The 17,341-nt window shown below is 41.8% G+C and overlaps 1 long non-coding RNA gene across 3 annotated transcripts; it reads left to right on the top strand.

Annotated features, from left to right (window-relative positions):
- Positions 1–3,301: 3,301 nt before the first annotated feature.
- Positions 3,302–13,025, top strand: LOC118371293 (uncharacterized). 3 transcript variants are annotated; one of them, XR_004822972.2, is made up of 4 exons: positions 3,302–3,586; positions 9,246–9,372; positions 11,743–11,893; positions 12,499–13,025. It is a non-coding gene; the product is annotated as an uncharacterized LOC118371293 (long non-coding RNA). The 3 variants fall into 3 exon arrangements; XR_004822973.2 differs by having other exon boundaries at positions 9,246–9,378; XR_004822971.2 differs by having other exon boundaries at positions 9,246–9,384.
- The last annotated feature ends 4,316 nt before the right edge of the window (positions 13,026–17,341 follow it).

The following is a 17,341-nucleotide window of genomic DNA, read 5'->3' as shown; positions in this document are numbered from 1 at the left end:
ACTGGTAGCATGCGCTCCAGCAGATGTATTTCGCTGGTCACCCTGAAAGCCTATTCCTCCTTTGGCCACCCTTCCTTCCAGTTCTCTGCTGCCAAAGCAAAGACTGGAACGAATTGGCAACATCGGTGAAGCTGGAGACTCAAATCTCCCTCAATAACTTTAAACATCAGCTGTGAGAGCTGCTCACAGATCACTGCACCTGTACATAGCCTATCTGTAAATAGCCCATCCAACAACCTCATCCCCATATTGTTATTTATTTGATTGTTTTACTCCTTTGCACCCCAGTATTTCTACTTGCACATTCATTTTCTGCACATCTATCACTCCAGTGTTTAATTGCTAAATTGTAATTACTTCGCCACTACGGCCTATTTATTGCCTTACCTTCCTAATCTTACCTCATTTGCACACACTGTATTTTTTTATTTTTATATTATGTTATTGACTGTACATTTGTTTATTCCATGTGTAACTCTGTGTTGTTGTTTGTGTCGCACTGCAGAATAGAATAGTACATACTGTAAATCAAGTATCATATATCGTGTCTGTGATATTGTAACATAAAACTTTAACATACAATACCTATATCATTGACGTTCCCATTTCACAATTTTCCCAAATATTGAGAAATCTCCCTCTGTTATTCCTGGCAGTGTTTGTATAACAAGGAAAACACATGCCTTTCACATCTCCCAGGTCAACACCTGTAGAATTGTCCAATCTGTGGGGACAGGTCCCTATCAGGGAACACCTGACTACACCTATGTGTGTCTAAGCCAGATCAGGTTTGATTGATGAACACTGGAGGAAATGTTATGCTCTCTGTCATTATCTCACGATCCAACCAAGGAGCATGAATAGAGGAGCAAACTGGTCATGTGAAAGACATTCAGCTATTCTATGAAACCAACATAAGTACCCACATGCTGTATTACAAAGCTCTCGGGTTGAGGGTAAGAGGTCATATTAACCAACATAAAGCCCTGAGAGAGAGAACAGGCACCCAATGATAACATCAAAGCATGAGAGCTGAGTTGAACAGTGGGATATTGTACTAATCTCTATTCAGAGCCTGAATGTTCTGCCTGCTCATGTAACAAGTGTTGTATTTCATGTCATTTAATTACACAACATCAGAACAGTTCCCATGTCTGATATTAGTGTACATTCCTTTTGGTGGTGTAAGTGCCTTTTTTAATGTCGCACACTTCCTTCTCCTTCTGTGTTCCCCCTCATAAACATCCCCTTCCCCCTTACTGTCACGCCCTGACCTTAGAGATCCTATTTATTCTCTATGTTTGTTAGGTCAGGGTGTGACTCGGGTGGGAAAGTCTATGTTTTCAATTTACTTGTGTTTGGCCGTGTGTGGTTCCCAATCAGAGGCAGCTGTCTATCGTTGTCTCTGATTGGGGATCACATATACATTGTCATTTTCCTTTTGGGTTTTGTGGGATCTTGTTTTTAATTTAGTGTCTGTACCTGATAGAATGGTGCGCTTTCGTTTTCATGTTTGTTATTTTGTTTGAGTGTTTTTTGAAAATAAAGATCATGAACACCTTCTACACTGCGCTTTGGTCCACTCCTTTCGACGAGAGCTGTAACACTTACCTCTTCCCTGTCTACTCTACACTGTTGTGGGAGAGGAAGGTTACAGTGAAATTATCCCATGGAAATCATAATCAATCCTTCTTAATATTGAGTTAAACCCCCTCAACCTTTGAATGCTCAGCTATGAAAAGCCAACTCACATTTACTCCTGAGGTACTGACCTGTTGGACCTTCTACAACCACTGTGATTATTATTTGAATTTGTTTGTCATTTTTATGAACGTTTGAACATCTTGAAGAACAATCTGGCCTTAATGGCAATGTACTCCTATAATAACCACCCGGCACAGCCAGAAGAGGACGGCCACCCTTCAAAGCCTCTATCATTTTCTACCTAGGTTCCTGCCTTTCTAGGGAGTTTTTCCTAGCCACTGTTCTTCTACATCTGCATTGCTTGCTGTTTTCGATTTTAGGCTGTGTTTCTGTATAAGCACTTTGTGACATCTGCTGATGTAAAAAGGGCTTCATAAATACATTTGGTTTGATTCTGCTTTCAGAACTAGGTCATCTCAACAACAACAATGTACAGAAATATGAATAATAATAATACAGTACGTACAGTGCCTTGCTGTCACGATCGTTTGTAGAATTACTGTACTTCCACTGAGGAAGTACAGTTCCCGCTCAGCCCAGTTAAAAATGTTCGCTGCTCTGGCCCCCCAATGGTGGAACAAACTCCCTCACGACGCCAGGACAGCGGAGTCAATCACCACCTTCCGGAGACACCTGAAACCCCACCTCTTTAAGGAATACCTAGGATAGGATAAAGTAATCCTTCTCACCCCCCCTTAAAAGATTTAGATGCACTATTGTAAAGTGGCTGTTCCACTGGATGTCATAAGGTGAATGCACCAATTTGTAAGTCGCTCTGGATAAGAGCGTCTGCTAAATGACTTAAATGTAAATACAATACAAGCTCAGATTTCTGACTTCCTGTTTAGATTTCAACTCAGGATTTTGCCTGCCAATATAAGTTCTGTTATACTCACAGACATCATTCAAACAGTTTTAGAAACCTCAGAGTGTGTTATATCCAATACTAATAATAATATGCAAATATTAGCAACTATGACTGAGGAGCAGGCCGTTTGATATGGGCACCTTTTCATCCAAGCTACTCAATACTGCCCCTGCAGCCATAAAAAGTGAAACATGTGGAACTCTACGCAACACTGCATTTAACATTACATTTAAGTCATTTAGCAGACGCTCTTATCCAGAGCGACTTACAAATTGGTGCATTCACCTTATGACATCCAGTGGAACAGCCACTTTACAATAGTGCATCTAAATCTTTTAAGGGGGGGTGAGAAGGATTACTTTATCCTATCCTAGGTATTCCTTAAAGAGGTGGGGTTTCAGGTGTCTCCGGAAGGTGGTGATTGACTCCGCTGTCCTGGCGTCGTGAGGGAGTTTGTTCCACCATTGGGGGGCCAGAGCAGCGAACAGTTTTGACTGGGCTGAGCGGGAACTGTACTTCCTCAGTGTATATTCACCAGAGTCCCCAATGAAATCCCCTTGAGATATGAATGATGTTGCACTGCCTAGGGGTTCCACTAGATGTCAGCCATCAATAGAATATTATAATGAGGCATCTATGTTGTTGTGGGAGTGAATGAGAGCAGAATATGTCAGCTGTCCATCAAGCAGCCATTTTGTGATCCCACTTTTTCCTCATGGTAGTCACTTGTGTTCCATTGCTCACGAAGACAAGAAAGAATACTCCGGTTGGAACTTTATTGAAGCTATATGTTAAAAACATCCTAATGATTGATTATGTACTTAGTTTGAAATGTTTCTTCGACTGGTAATATCACTTTTTGAATTTTTTGTCTGATATAACGCTGACCAGAATTAGCGTTTGCTCTTAACAAAAGAAGGTATTTGGACATAAATAACGGACATTTTCGAACAAAACAAACATTTATTGTGGACCTGGGATTCCTGGAGTGCTTTCTGATGTAGATCATCTAAGGTAAGGGGATATTTATCATGTAATTTCTTGTTTATGTTGATGCCATCTTTGCAGCTGTGGTGTTTTTAAATTGAGCGCTGTCTCAGATTATTGCATGCATTTCTTTTTCCGTAAAGTTTTTTTGAAATCTGAAACAGCGGTTGCATTAAGGAGAGGTATATCTATAATACCATGTGTATAACTATATTATCATCTACATTTATGATGAGTATTACTGTTGAATGATGTGGCTATGCAAAATCACTTGATGTTTTTGGAACTAGTGAATCTAACGTGCCAATGTAAACTACGATTTAAAAAATATATAAATATGAACTTTATCAAACAAAACATGCATGTATTGTGATTAATTTTCTTTATTTCTGGTTTTTGTGAAGGCTATATTTTGCTGGAAAATGGCTGTGCTTAACCTAACGTAATCGTTTGTAGTGCTTTCGCTGAAAAGCCTATTTGAAATCGGACACTTTGGTGGGATTAATAACAACGAAAATAGATTTAAAATGACATAAGACATGTATGTTTTAGGAATTGTAATTATGAGATTTCTGTGGTTTGAATTTTGGCACCCTCTATTTTCACTGATAGTTGTCATCGGGATTCCAGCCATAACAGGTTAATAAATGAAACTCACCAAAACAATACAGAACAAACTAACCGTGAAGCTAATGGCGTGCTCACAGGCAACTAACCAAAAAACAAGATCCCACAACAAACAGGTGGTCAATCCCCAATCAGAGACAATGATAGACAGCTGCCTCTGATTGGGAACCATACCAAGCCAACCTAGAAATAAAGAAACTAGATTGCCCACCCTAGTCACACCCCGACCTAACCAGAATAAAGGATCTCTAAGGTCAGGGCGTGACACTTGCAAAGGTATTCATCCCCCTTGGTGTTTTTCCTATATTGTTGCATTACAACCTGTCATTTAAATAGATGTTTATTTGGATTTCATGCAATGGACATACACAAAATAGTCCAAATTGGTGAAGTGAAATAAGAAAAATAACTTGATAAAAACATTTTAAAAAAAATGTAAACTGAAAAGTGGTGCGTGCATATATATTCATCCCCTTTGCTATGAAGCCCCTAAATCAGATCTGGTGAAACCAATTACCTTCAGAAGTAATAATTACAGAAATAAAGTCCCCCTTTGTGCAATCTAAGTGTCACATAATCTGTCACATGATCTCAGTATAGATTCTATATAGTACTTCCGGCGCCGACAGAGATGGCCGCCTCGCTTCGCGTTCCTAGGAAACTATGCAGTATTTACATTTTTTATGTGTTATTTCTTACATTGTTACCCCAGGAAATCTTAGGTTTTATTACATACAGTCGGGAGGAACTATTGGATGTAAGAGCAACGTCAACATTACGACCAGGAATACGACTTTCCCGAAGCGGATCCTCTGTTTGGTCCACCAGCCAGGACAATAGATAGGATCCCAGCCAGCGACACAAAACAACGGCGCCGCAGAAGGGGCAGATGGAGCGGTCTTCTGGTCAGGCTCCGTAGACGGGCATATCGCGCACCGCTCCCTAGCATACTACTCGCCAATGTCCAGTCTCTTGACAACAAGGTAGACGAAATCCGAGCAAGGGTTGCCTTCAAGAGAGACATCAGAGATTGTAATGTTCTTTGTTTCACTGAAACATGGCTTACTCGGCATACGTCATCAGTAGGTACAGCCACCTGGTTTCATCATGCATCGCACCGACAGAAACAAACATCTCTCTGGTAAGAAGAGGGGCGGGGGTGTATGCCTTATGACTAACGAGATGTGGTGTGATCATAACTACATACAGGAACTCAAGTCCTTTTGTTCACCTGACCTAGATTTCCTTACAATCAAATGCCGACCGCATTCGCTACCAAGAGAAATCATCTTCGATCATAATCACAGTTGTGTATATTCCCCCCAAGCAGACACATTGATGGCCCTGAACGAACTTCATTTGACTCTATGTAAACTGGAAACCACATATCCTGAGACTAAATTTATTGTAGCTGTGGATTTTAACTGGGCTAGTCTGAAAACAAGGCTCCATAAATTTTATCAGCATATCGAATGCGTGACCCGGGCTGGCAAAACCCTGGATCATTGTTATTCTAACTTCCGCGATGCAAATAAAGCCTTGCCTCGCCCTCCTTTCGGAAAATCTGACCACGACTCCATTTTGTTGCTCCCAGCCTATAGACAGAAACTAAAACAGGAAGCACCCGTGCTCAGGTCTGTTCAACGCTGGTCCGACCAATCGGATTCCACACTTCAAGATTGCTTCGATCACATGGACTGGGATATGTTCCGCATAGCATCGGACAATAACATTGATGAATACGCTGATTCGGTGAGCAAGTTTATTAGCAAGTGCATCGGTGATGTTGTAACTATTAAAACATTCCACAACCAGAAACCGTGGATTGATGGCAGCATTCGTGCAAAACTGAAAGTGCGAACCACTGCTTTTAATCAGGGCAAGGTGACAGGTGTCATTACCGAATACAAACAGTGTTGCTATTCCCTCCACAATGCAATCAAACAAGCTAAGTGTCAGTATAGAGACTAAGTAGAGTCGCAATTCAACGGCTCAGACACGAGAGGTATGTGGCAGGGTCTACAGTCAATCACAGACTACAAAAGGAAAACCAGCCCCATCGTGGTCCACGATGTCTTGCTCGACAGACAGACTAAACAACTTCTTTCCTCGCTTTGAGGACAATACAGTGCCACTGACACAGCCCGCTACCAAAACCTGCGTGCTCTCCTTCACTGCAGCCAACGTGAGTAAAACATTTAAACGTGTTAGGGCTTTGAGAGACTAGTCAAGGCCCAGATCACCTCCACCCAACCTGACACAATAGACCCACTCCAATTTGCTTACCGCCCCAATAGGTCCACAGACGACACAATCTCAATCACACTGCACACTGCCCTAACCCATCTAGACAAGAGGAATACCTATGTGAGAATGCTGTTCATCGACTCCAGCTCAGCATTTAACACCATAGTACCCTCCAAACTCGTCATCAAGCTCATGACCCTGGGTCTCGACCCCGCTCTGTGCAACTGGGTCCTGGACTTCCTGACGGGCCGCCCCCAGGTGGTGAGGGTAGGTAACAACATCTCCACCCTGCTGATCCTCAAAACTGGGCCCCCCCAAGGGTGCGTTCTCAGCCTGTACTCCCTCTTCACCCATGACTGAATGGCCATGCACGCCTCCAACTCAATCATCAAGTTTGCAGACGACACTACAGCGGTAGGCTTGATTACCAACAACGATGAGACGGCCTACAGTGAGGGCCCTCAGAGTGTGGTGTCATGAAAAAAACCTCACACTCAATGTCAACAAAACAAAGGAGATGATTGTGGACTTCAGGAAACAGCAGAGGGAGCATCCCCCTATCCACATCTACGAGACAGTAGTGGAGAAGGTGGAAAGTTTTAAGTTCCTCGGCGTACACATCACGGACAAACTGAAATGGTCCACCCAAACAGACAGCATGGTGAAGAAGGCGCAACAGCGTTTCTTCAACCTGAGGAGGCTGAAGAAATTTGGCTTGTCACCAAAAACACTCACAAACAGATGCACAATCGAGAGCACCGTGTCGGGCTGTATCACCGCCTGGTATGGCAACTGCTCCGCCCATAACCGTAAGACTCTCCAGAGGGTAGTGTAGTCTGCACAATGCATCACCGGGAGCAAACGACCTGCCCTTCAGGACACCTACACCACCCAATGTCACAGGAAAGCCAAAAAGATCATCATGGACAACAACCCCCCGAGCCACTGTCTGTTCACCCCGCTATCATCCAGAAGGCAAGGTCAGTACAGGTGCATCAAAGCGGGGATCGAGAGACTGAAAAACAGATTCTATCTCAAGGCCATCAGACATGCCATCACTGACATTGAGTGGCTACTGCCAACATACTGACTCATCTCAAGCCACTTTAAACAATGTCACTTTATTTTATGTTTACATAACCTACATTACTCATCTCATATGTGCAGTGGGGCAAAAAAGTATTTGTAATTTTCATCATAGGTACACTTCAACTATGACAGACAAAATTAGAAAAAAAATCCAGAAAATCACATTGTAGGATTTTTTAATGCATTTATTTGCAAATTATGGTGGAAAGTGTACCTATGATGAAAATTACAGTCCTCTCTCATCTTTTTAAGTGGGAGAACTTGCACAGTTGGTGGCTGACTAAATACTTTTTTGCCCCACTGTATATACTGTACTCTATACCATCTACTGCATCTTGGCTATGCCGTTCGTCCATCGCTCATTCATATATTTTTATGCACATATTCTTATTAATTCCTTTACACTTGTGTGTTTTAAGGTAGTTGTTGTGTAACTGTTAGATTACTTGTTAGATATTACTGCATGGTCAGAACTAGAAGCACAAGCATTTCGCTACACTCGCATTAACATCTGCTTACCACGTGTATATGACAAATAACATTTGATTTGATTCACCTGTTCTGAAATGCCTGAGAGTCTGCAACATCACTAAACAAGGGGTACCACAAAGCATGCTGCACCATGAAGACCAAGGAGATCTCCAAACAGGTCAGGGACAAAGTTAGGGAGAAGTACAGATCAGGGTTGGGTTATAAAAAAATATCCCATGGAGCAACATTAAATCTATTCTTTAAAAATTGAAAGAATATGGCACCACAACAAACCTGCCAATAGAGTTCCGCCCACCAAAACTCACAGACCAGGCAAGGAGGGCATTAATCAGAAGCCACAAAGAGACCAAAGATAACCTTGAAGGAGCTGCAAAGAGCCACAGCGGAGATTGGAGTATCTGTCCATAGGACCACTTTAAGCCGTACACTCCACAGAGCTGGGCTTTACAGAAGTGTCCAGAAAAAAGCCATTGATTAAAGAAAAAAAATAAGGAAACACATTTGGTGTTTGCCTAAAGGCATGTGGGAGACTCTCCAAACATATGGAAGAAGGTACTCTGGTCAGATGAGACTAAAATGTAGCTTTATGGGCATCAAGGAAAATGCTAACACCTCTCATCACTCCGAAATCACTTTTTTTTTCATCGGCAGGTACTGGGAAACTGGTCAGAATTGAAGGAATGATGGATGGGCGCTAAATACAAGGAAATTCTTGAGGGAAACCTGTTTCAGTCTTCCAGAGATTTGAGACTGGGACGGAGGTTCACCTTCCAGCAGGACAATGACCCTAAACATACTGCTAATGCAACGCTCGAGTGGTATAAGCGGAAACATTTAAATGTCTTGGAATGGCCTTGTGTAACTCAAATGATACAACCCCCCCCCAAAATCCATTTTAATTCCAGGTTGAAAGTCAAAAAAATAGGTCAAATGCCAAGGGCGGTGAATACTTTCACAAGCCACTTTATTGAAAACCAGAAAATATTACATAGAAAGTATAAATATGTTGGCTTGTTATTTATCCCATCATTATCCACTGCATGTGAATGATAACTGGATAACTTCCAACTGTCCTTATGCCATTACAGAGGAAACATTATTATGGAAATGAGTAATGAGCATTCTTTTTGGACAGGACTAAATTTCAAAATGTTTTATTGTTCATTCTGAATGTGAACCTGGCCTCATTCAACGTTCTCCTAAATCCTGCCAATCTGCTGCTGTCCAATAGCGTCCCCTCTAGGGATCCAGGGGGAACAGCAGTCCCATACAGATGACCAGCAGAAGAAACAACAGGTCTCATATAAAGTGCACCCCTTCAACAACCAGGTGTCGTGCATCCTGGGATGCGGTTGGAGGTACAGGTGAAGGTTGTCTTGAATTCAGCTCTCACCTTTTTATTTAATTTATTTTACCTTTATTTAACCAGTCAAGTCAGTTAAGAACATATTCTTATTTTCAATGACGGCCTAGGACCAGTGGGTTAACTGCCTGTTCAGGGGCAGAACGACAGATTTGTACCTTGTCAGCTCGGGGGTTTGAACTCGCAACCTTCCGGTTACTAGTCCAACGCTCTAACCACTAGGCTACGCTACCTGACCCACATTGGACAGGCCTGTTAAATCAGGTCAACTTTAGAGGGAGATTGATTTACTATACACTTCATTGTTACAGCATAATAACCACTGTCGCAATGTCATAACTAAATAGCAAACATATAACACAATGCCAAATACTATGTTACCAAACATATAGTAAAATGTGGCTCTATATAATTGGGAATTAACATAATTGTTTTGGTAGTAATGGTAAGAGATTAGAGGTGGTGTTTAATGGTTTTAGGTAGTTGGATACTGACTTGGATAAGGATATTGTAACGTCCGGGGTGTAGTGGGTGAGAAGTCAGGAGCAGGAAGCAGAGAGTTCAGGGTAGTGCTAATACCTTTTAATGCACAAAAACGGTGAACATACACCAACCCCACGGAACACGGGGCGCACACCAAAACAAATGCCCCAAACACGGGGGGACTTAAACAGTCCAGCAAAACCCAAGAACATGGGCAAACTGAGACACACAGACGTGTACACACGTACATCAAACAATCCCGCACAACCAGCAGGCCCGTAAATAAAGCCCAACCAATCAGCCTAAAACAAACACAGGTGAAACGAATAAACAGAAAAGGGGAAAAGGGATCAGTGGCAGCTAGTAGGCCGGTGACGACGACCGTCAAGCGCCACCCGAACAGGAAGGGGAACTACCTTCGGTAGAAGTTGTGACAGAGATGCTGTTGAGACACTGGTAGGATCAAGGCCCCGCAGAGAGAGAGAGAAAAAAGCATATATATATATATATATATATATATATATATATGCAGTGGGGCAAAAAAGTATTTTTTTGTCAGCCACCAATTGTGCAAGTTCTCCCACCTAAAAAGATGAGAGACCTGTAATTTTCATCATAGGTACACTTCAACTAAGACAGACAAAATGAGGGGGAAAAATCCAGAAAAGCACATTGTAGGATTTTTAATGAATTTATTTGCAAATTATGGTGGAAAATAAGTAATGATGCCATGCAAAACCATCCATTGCATGTCACCAGTGCTCTATTGTAACGGTGGCTTATACAGTGTTCTCCATGCTAACTTTACCTTGTCACCAATACCCAGTTTTCCCCTCCAAGGATTGTCTTTTCTATTCTTCAATTTATCTTTATTCAAAACATTGACACACCGCCTATATAAGTCTTTCCTATTCACCTCATCCAAACCCACCTCTTCCAACCCTCTCAAATTCAGTAATGTGTCACACCCTGACCGTAGAGATCTTTTTATTCTCTATGTTTGGTTGGTCAGGGTGTGACTCAGGTGGGAAACTCTATGTTCTGTGTTTCTATGTTTTGGCCGGGTATGATTCTCAATCGACGATGACGATCGTGACATAATGTCTTTCTTTCTGACTCTGGGATATTGGGTGTAATCCCTAGTCTTAGAAATGGTACTTTTCATCTTGTACCTTCTTCTTGTGATTATGAAGCATAAGCCACTCTTCTACTGACAGAGCCTCTTCCTGCAGCTTCCTGACAATTCTTTCCGACCTGACCCCCAAATGTTTAGCCACCCGTCCTCCATCCATTAAACAGATTCCTTTTTACCCCCTAAATAATTAATGCAGTGGGCTAAATCAGGTGTTTCTTGGTGGTCTTCAACAAATCTACTACGAAACAAAAGCGTACACTTTACACACATGCTTATTGACTTAAAAATAGACACCAGTAACATGTAGTTATAGTTTAAAATATATTCATTTTTGAGTTTGCAACCCAATATGCCACTTTAAATACATCACAGAAGACTAAAATGTTACAAAATGCCAATTGAACTGTACACTGAGATGGTCAATATTCCCCCTCGAGTGATTCCCCAACATCTTGTCAACGTGTCCCCCAAAAATGGAACAGATATCTCATACCAATCCATCTTTATAGACATTTGTCCTTAACAAGGTCTATTTTAAGCATCTTTATTTTCATGCATATAACTAGTCAACAATTATTTTTATGACAAAATTCACATTCTTTAGTGTAGACATCATAAAAAAATGGATTTCATGACTGTTTGGTAATAGATCCCTGAATGGTCAAAAATCTCTTAAAATAGAAGTATGTTGGTAGCACAAAATATCTTACAGGTAGGCCCTCTTTGACTTTCTCATTGTGTCACAAGCTGACAGGCTCCCAGAGGCAGGGCCATAAAATGCCCCAGCACACTCAACTGCCCCTCCCCTCTACAACAGCCAACAGCCCAGAACAGCATGAAGACAGAACATCTAAAAGATCATCTGGGAATCCTTCCTTCCTCATGGAGATTTTTGAAGGTGAGTTGAATATTCAATGTGATGTTTGTAATATAGATATATATTATTTAAGAATGATATGACTTAATTGTTTTCATTGACATGTATGTTTTTTAAATGAAGGCTATTTATCCATTGAACCATTGTTTTTATTCATACTGTTTGTAAACAATAGCTTCTAACCTCTTAGGGTCTATTTGACCCTCTTCTTATATAAAACCTCTCAGACTAGAAAGTATGATTAGAAAGTATGATTAGAAACCATGGCCAACTGTGTTCAAACTGTGATTAGAAATGATAATTAGAAACTTTGACAAACTATGATCAAACTATGAACAACTATGAAGACATGTCTGTGTGTGTGAGTGATGATCTATTATTTAATTGTATAATATTACTCTCTTTCTCTCTCAATGTATACCAATTCACTCAATAATTTTTAAGGTGTCTAGTATTGATATGCATTTGCAATTACTCAACTTTGTTCAGTGTGGTCATAGAATGAGTAAACATGTTGACGGCAACAATAGTGACCGGAGGGATAACACAGGGCATCCAGGTGTACACACTTATACACATACATAGTTCTTGTTCTACCTGACTTTCTACTCTGTTCTTTCTTTTAGTTTCACTTTGAGTCAAGTTCTGGATATGTTGGATCTAGGTGACTGCCCAGACAAGGCATGCAACATTGCAGTTATCCCTCAAAATGAGAAAAATGCTGTCCTCTGTGATTGTGATAGCGATGGGTCAGATATGGACTATGAGGGGGAGACAGGCCATTTGCCTGCCAGGATTTTGAATGCATATGCTGAACCTATGCAAACAGATCATGACAGGAACAACGTTATCAGTGATGATGACCCACCCATCACCACCACCTCCTCCCCCATCCACCACCCTCCCTCCCCCACCACCTCCACTGTTGATAATGAAGAGCCAACGGCCACTACCCGCCAGAGGGTCCAGTCCGAAGAGCCAAGGGCAAAGCTGCATGTGGTCAAAAATAAAGATTGAGTGTTCAAATGATCGAAGAGGCCTGCCACTGCTGTGATTCCAAAACACATAGTATACAGCCCAAATGCTGTGATTCCAGAACACATAGTATACAGCCCCAATGCTGTGATTCCAGAACACATAGTATACAGCCCCAATGCTGTGATTCCAGAACACATAGTATACAGCCCAAATGCTGTGATTCCAGAACACTTAGTATACAGCCCCAATGCTGTGATTCCAGAACACATAGTATACAGCCCCAATGCTGTGATTCCAGAACACATAGTATACAGCCCAAATGCTGTGATTCCAGAACACTTAGTATACAGCCCCAATGCTGTGATTCCAGAACACATAGTATACAGCCCAAATGCTGTGATTCCAGAACACATAATATACAGCCCAAATGCTGTGATTCCAGAACACATAGTATACAGCCCCAATGCTGTGATTCCAGAACACTTAGTATACAGCCCCAATGCTGTGATTCCAGAACACATAGTATACAGCCCAAATGCTGTGATTCCAGAACACATAGTATACAGCCCCAATGCTGTGATTCCAGAACACTTAGTATACAGCCCCAATGCTGTGATTCCAGAACACATAGTATACAGCCCAAATGCTGTGATTCCAGAACACTTAGTATACAGCCCAAATGCTGTGATTCCAGAACACATAGTATACAGCCCAAATGCTGTGATTCCAGAACACATAGTATACAGCCCCAATGCTGTGATTCCAGAACACATAGTATACAGCCCAAATGCTGTGATTCCAGAACACTTAGTATACAGCCCCAATGCTGTGATTCCAGAACACATAGTATACAGCCCCAATGCTGTGATTCCAGAACACATAGTATACAGCCCAAATGCTGTGATTCCAGAACACTTAGTATACAGCCCCAATGCTGTGATTCCAGAACACATAGTATACAGCCCAAATGCTGTGATTCCAGAACACATAGTATACAGCCCAAATGCTGTGATTCCAGAACACATAGTATACAGCCCCAATGCTGTGATTCCAGAACACTTAGTATACAGCCCCAATGCTGTGATTCCAGAACACATAGTATACAGCCCAAATGCTGTGATTCCAGAACACATAGTATACAGCCCCAATGCTGTGATTCCAGAACACTTAGTATACAGCCCCAATGCTGTGATTCCAGAACACATAGTATACAGCCCAAATGCTGTGATTCCAGAACACTTAGTATACAGCCCAAATGCTGTGATTCCAGAACACATAGTATACAGCCCAAATGCTGTGATTCCAGAACACATAGTATACAGCCCAAATGCTGTGATTCCAGAACACATAGTATACAGCCCAAATGCTGTGATTCCAGAACACATAGTATACAGCCCAAATGCTGTGATTCCAGAACACATAGTATACAGCCCAAATGCTGTGATTCCAGAACACATAGTATACAGCCCAAATGCTGTGATTCCAGAACACATAGTATACAGCCCAAATGCTGTGATTCCAGAACACATAGTATAGAATGCTGTATACAATACACATGTAAAACAATGCTGCCCCAACCAAATGGATGTTTTCCTATTAATGTATTAATGTATCCATCCACCCTAACTTTGCAACTCTAAAACTACTTCCAGCCTGGACAATAAAAACACAATAATGCTGTGGAAAAGTAACAGCAGCAGAATGTTTTTTTTTTTAAACATACAGGAGCACTATAAAATAAAATGCATTGCAGAACTTACGCAGTATGTTATTTACAGACAGCTACAATGGACAAGTCAACTTCGGCAGCACATGTGAATGTACTTTATTATTTTTGTGGCCAGTGGGCCTACTCAAAGTATACTTTATTATTTTTGTGGCCAGTGGGCCTACTCAAAGTATACTTTATTATTTTTGACAAGCAGGATGCTTTAGCTCAGATTATAAAATACATGAATCAGCATTAATGCATTATGCAGAGGATTGTCTGCTGTCCATGGTTAGATCCCATCCCAAGTGCATATTCCTCGCATATTCCTTCTCAAAAGCCATTAGATGAGAAAGCCAGAGGTCCATCCCCTCTGACCTTTTTCTCCAATTGGTTTTGAGAAGGAGCGAGGACACGAGTATACAATTTTCTCCCTGTAAAATGGACTGAATAAAATGAACCTGTGAATAAAATATTGTACATAGTCACTTATATTAAAATCTAATAATAGATTATTTATTTACTTGTTTTAGTTTGTGTACTACTGATTGAGACAGTGATATTTTCCAACAAGAAGTATACTTACAGAATATTTAAATTCACTTTGCAACATGATTTGTCAAGGCACACCTGATCATCTTATTTTCAACTTCCATTTTGTATCTTTTAAATGTACATACAGTATTACAATATTATTAAGTACTGATCACAACAGGATTAAGTAATTTTTTTCCATGACAGCAAATTACAAATGCAAATGACGGCTTTAGCTTATTATAGCAGTCAATCAAAGCATCAACAATACTGGATTTCAAGCAAGTAGAACATAAAATAAAATAAAATGTTATTTGTCACATGCACCAAATACAAGTGTTGACCTTACAGTGACATTTTTACTTACAAGCCTTTAACCAACAATGCAGTTTTTTAAAATAAAAGTAACAAATAATTAAAGAGCAGCAGTAAAATAACAATAGTGAGGCTATATACAGAGGGTACCGGTACAGAGTCATGGCACGGAGGGCACATTTACAAGAGATTCAGTTCCTCTCTGTTTCTATGTGTGTGGGTATGCATGATGTCAGTACTTTTACTACATTGAACTTTGTTTAATGTCCTGGAAACAGGCTGCTGCCAGGGCAACGCGTGTCCTCTAACCCTATCCTTAAGTCATTAAGTAATAGGTCTAATATGTCGGTGTATTGCTGATTTGAGACAGTGATATTTACCAACAAGAAGTATACTTAAAGAATACTTTAACTTTGCAACATGATTTATCAGCGTATGTCTGATCATCTTATTTCCATTTTCCTCTGCATCTTTTAAATATACATACAGTATTACAATATTATTTAGTACAGAATAGGATTACATTTGTTTTTTTCCATGAGCAAATTACAAAAGCCCACCAAAAATGAATTAAGCATATTATAGCAATCAATCAATGCATAGACAATGCTGGATTCAAGCAAGTAGAAAATCATGGCACAGAGAACATATTTACAAGAGATTCAGCAGATGACTTCGTCAACCATTTTGAAAAGAAGGTCGACGACATCCGATCCTCGTTTGCTAAGTCAAACGACACCGCTGGTTCTGCTCACACTGCCCTACCCGGTGCTCTGACCTCTTTCTCCCCTCTCTCTCCAGATGAAATCTCGCGTCTTGTGACGGCCGGCCGCCCAACAACCTGCCCGCTCGACCCTATCCCCTCCTCTCTTCTCCAGACCATTTCCGGAGACCTTCTCCCTTACCTCACCTCGCTCATCAACTCATCCCTGACCGCTGGCTACGTCCCTTCCGTCTTCAAGAGAGCGAGAGTTGCACCCCTTCTGAAAAAACCTACACTCGATCCCTCCGATGTCAACAACTACAGACCAGTATCCCTTCTTTCTTTTCTCTCCAAAACTCTTGAACGTGCTGTCCTTGGCCAGCTCTCCCGCTATCTCTCTCAGAATGACCTTCTTGATCCAAATCAGTCAGGTTTCAAGACTAGTCATTCAACTGAGACTGCTCTTCTCTGTATCACGGAGACGCTCCGCACTGCTAAAGCTAACTCTCTCTCCTCTGCTCTCATCCTTCTAGACCTATCGGCTGCCTTTGATACTGTGAACCATCAGATCCTCCTCTCCACCCTCTCCGAGTTGGGCATCTCCGGTGCGGCCCACGCTTGGATTGCGTCCTACCTGACAGGTCGCTCCTACCAGGTGGCGTGGCGAGAATCTGTCTCCTCACCACGCGCTCTCACCACTGGTGTCCCCCAGGGCTCTGTTCTAGGCCCTCTCCTATTCTCGCTATACACCAAGTCACTTGGCTCTGTCATAACCTCACATGGTCTCTCCTATCATTGCTATGCAGACGACACACAATTAATCTTCTCCTTTCCCCCTTCTGATGACCAGGTGGCGAATCGCATCTCTGCATGTCTGGCAGACATATCAGTGTGGATGACGGATCACCACCTCAAGCTGAACCTCGGCAAGACGGAGCTGCTCTTCCTCCCGGGAAGGACTGCCCGTTCCATGATCTCGCCATCACGGTTGACAACTCCATTGTGTCCTCCTCCCAGAGCGCTAAGAACCTTGGCGTGATCCTGGACAACACCCTGTCGTTCTCAACTAACATCAAGGCGGTGGCCCGTTCCTGTAGGTTCATGCTCTACAACATCCGCAGAGTACGACCCTGCCTCACACAGGAAGCGGCGCAGGTCCTAATCCAGGCACTTGTCATCTCCCGTCTGGATTACTGCAACTCGCTGTTGGCTGGGCTCCCTGCCTGTGCCA

This window comes from Oncorhynchus keta, chromosome 31 (genome assembly GCF_023373465.1).
Source record: "Oncorhynchus keta strain PuntledgeMale-10-30-2019 chromosome 31, Oket_V2, whole genome shotgun sequence".
NCBI classification, from domain to species: Eukaryota; Metazoa; Chordata; class Actinopteri; order Salmoniformes; family Salmonidae; genus Oncorhynchus; species Oncorhynchus keta.
This window is presented reverse-complemented; position numbering and strand designations above follow the sequence as displayed.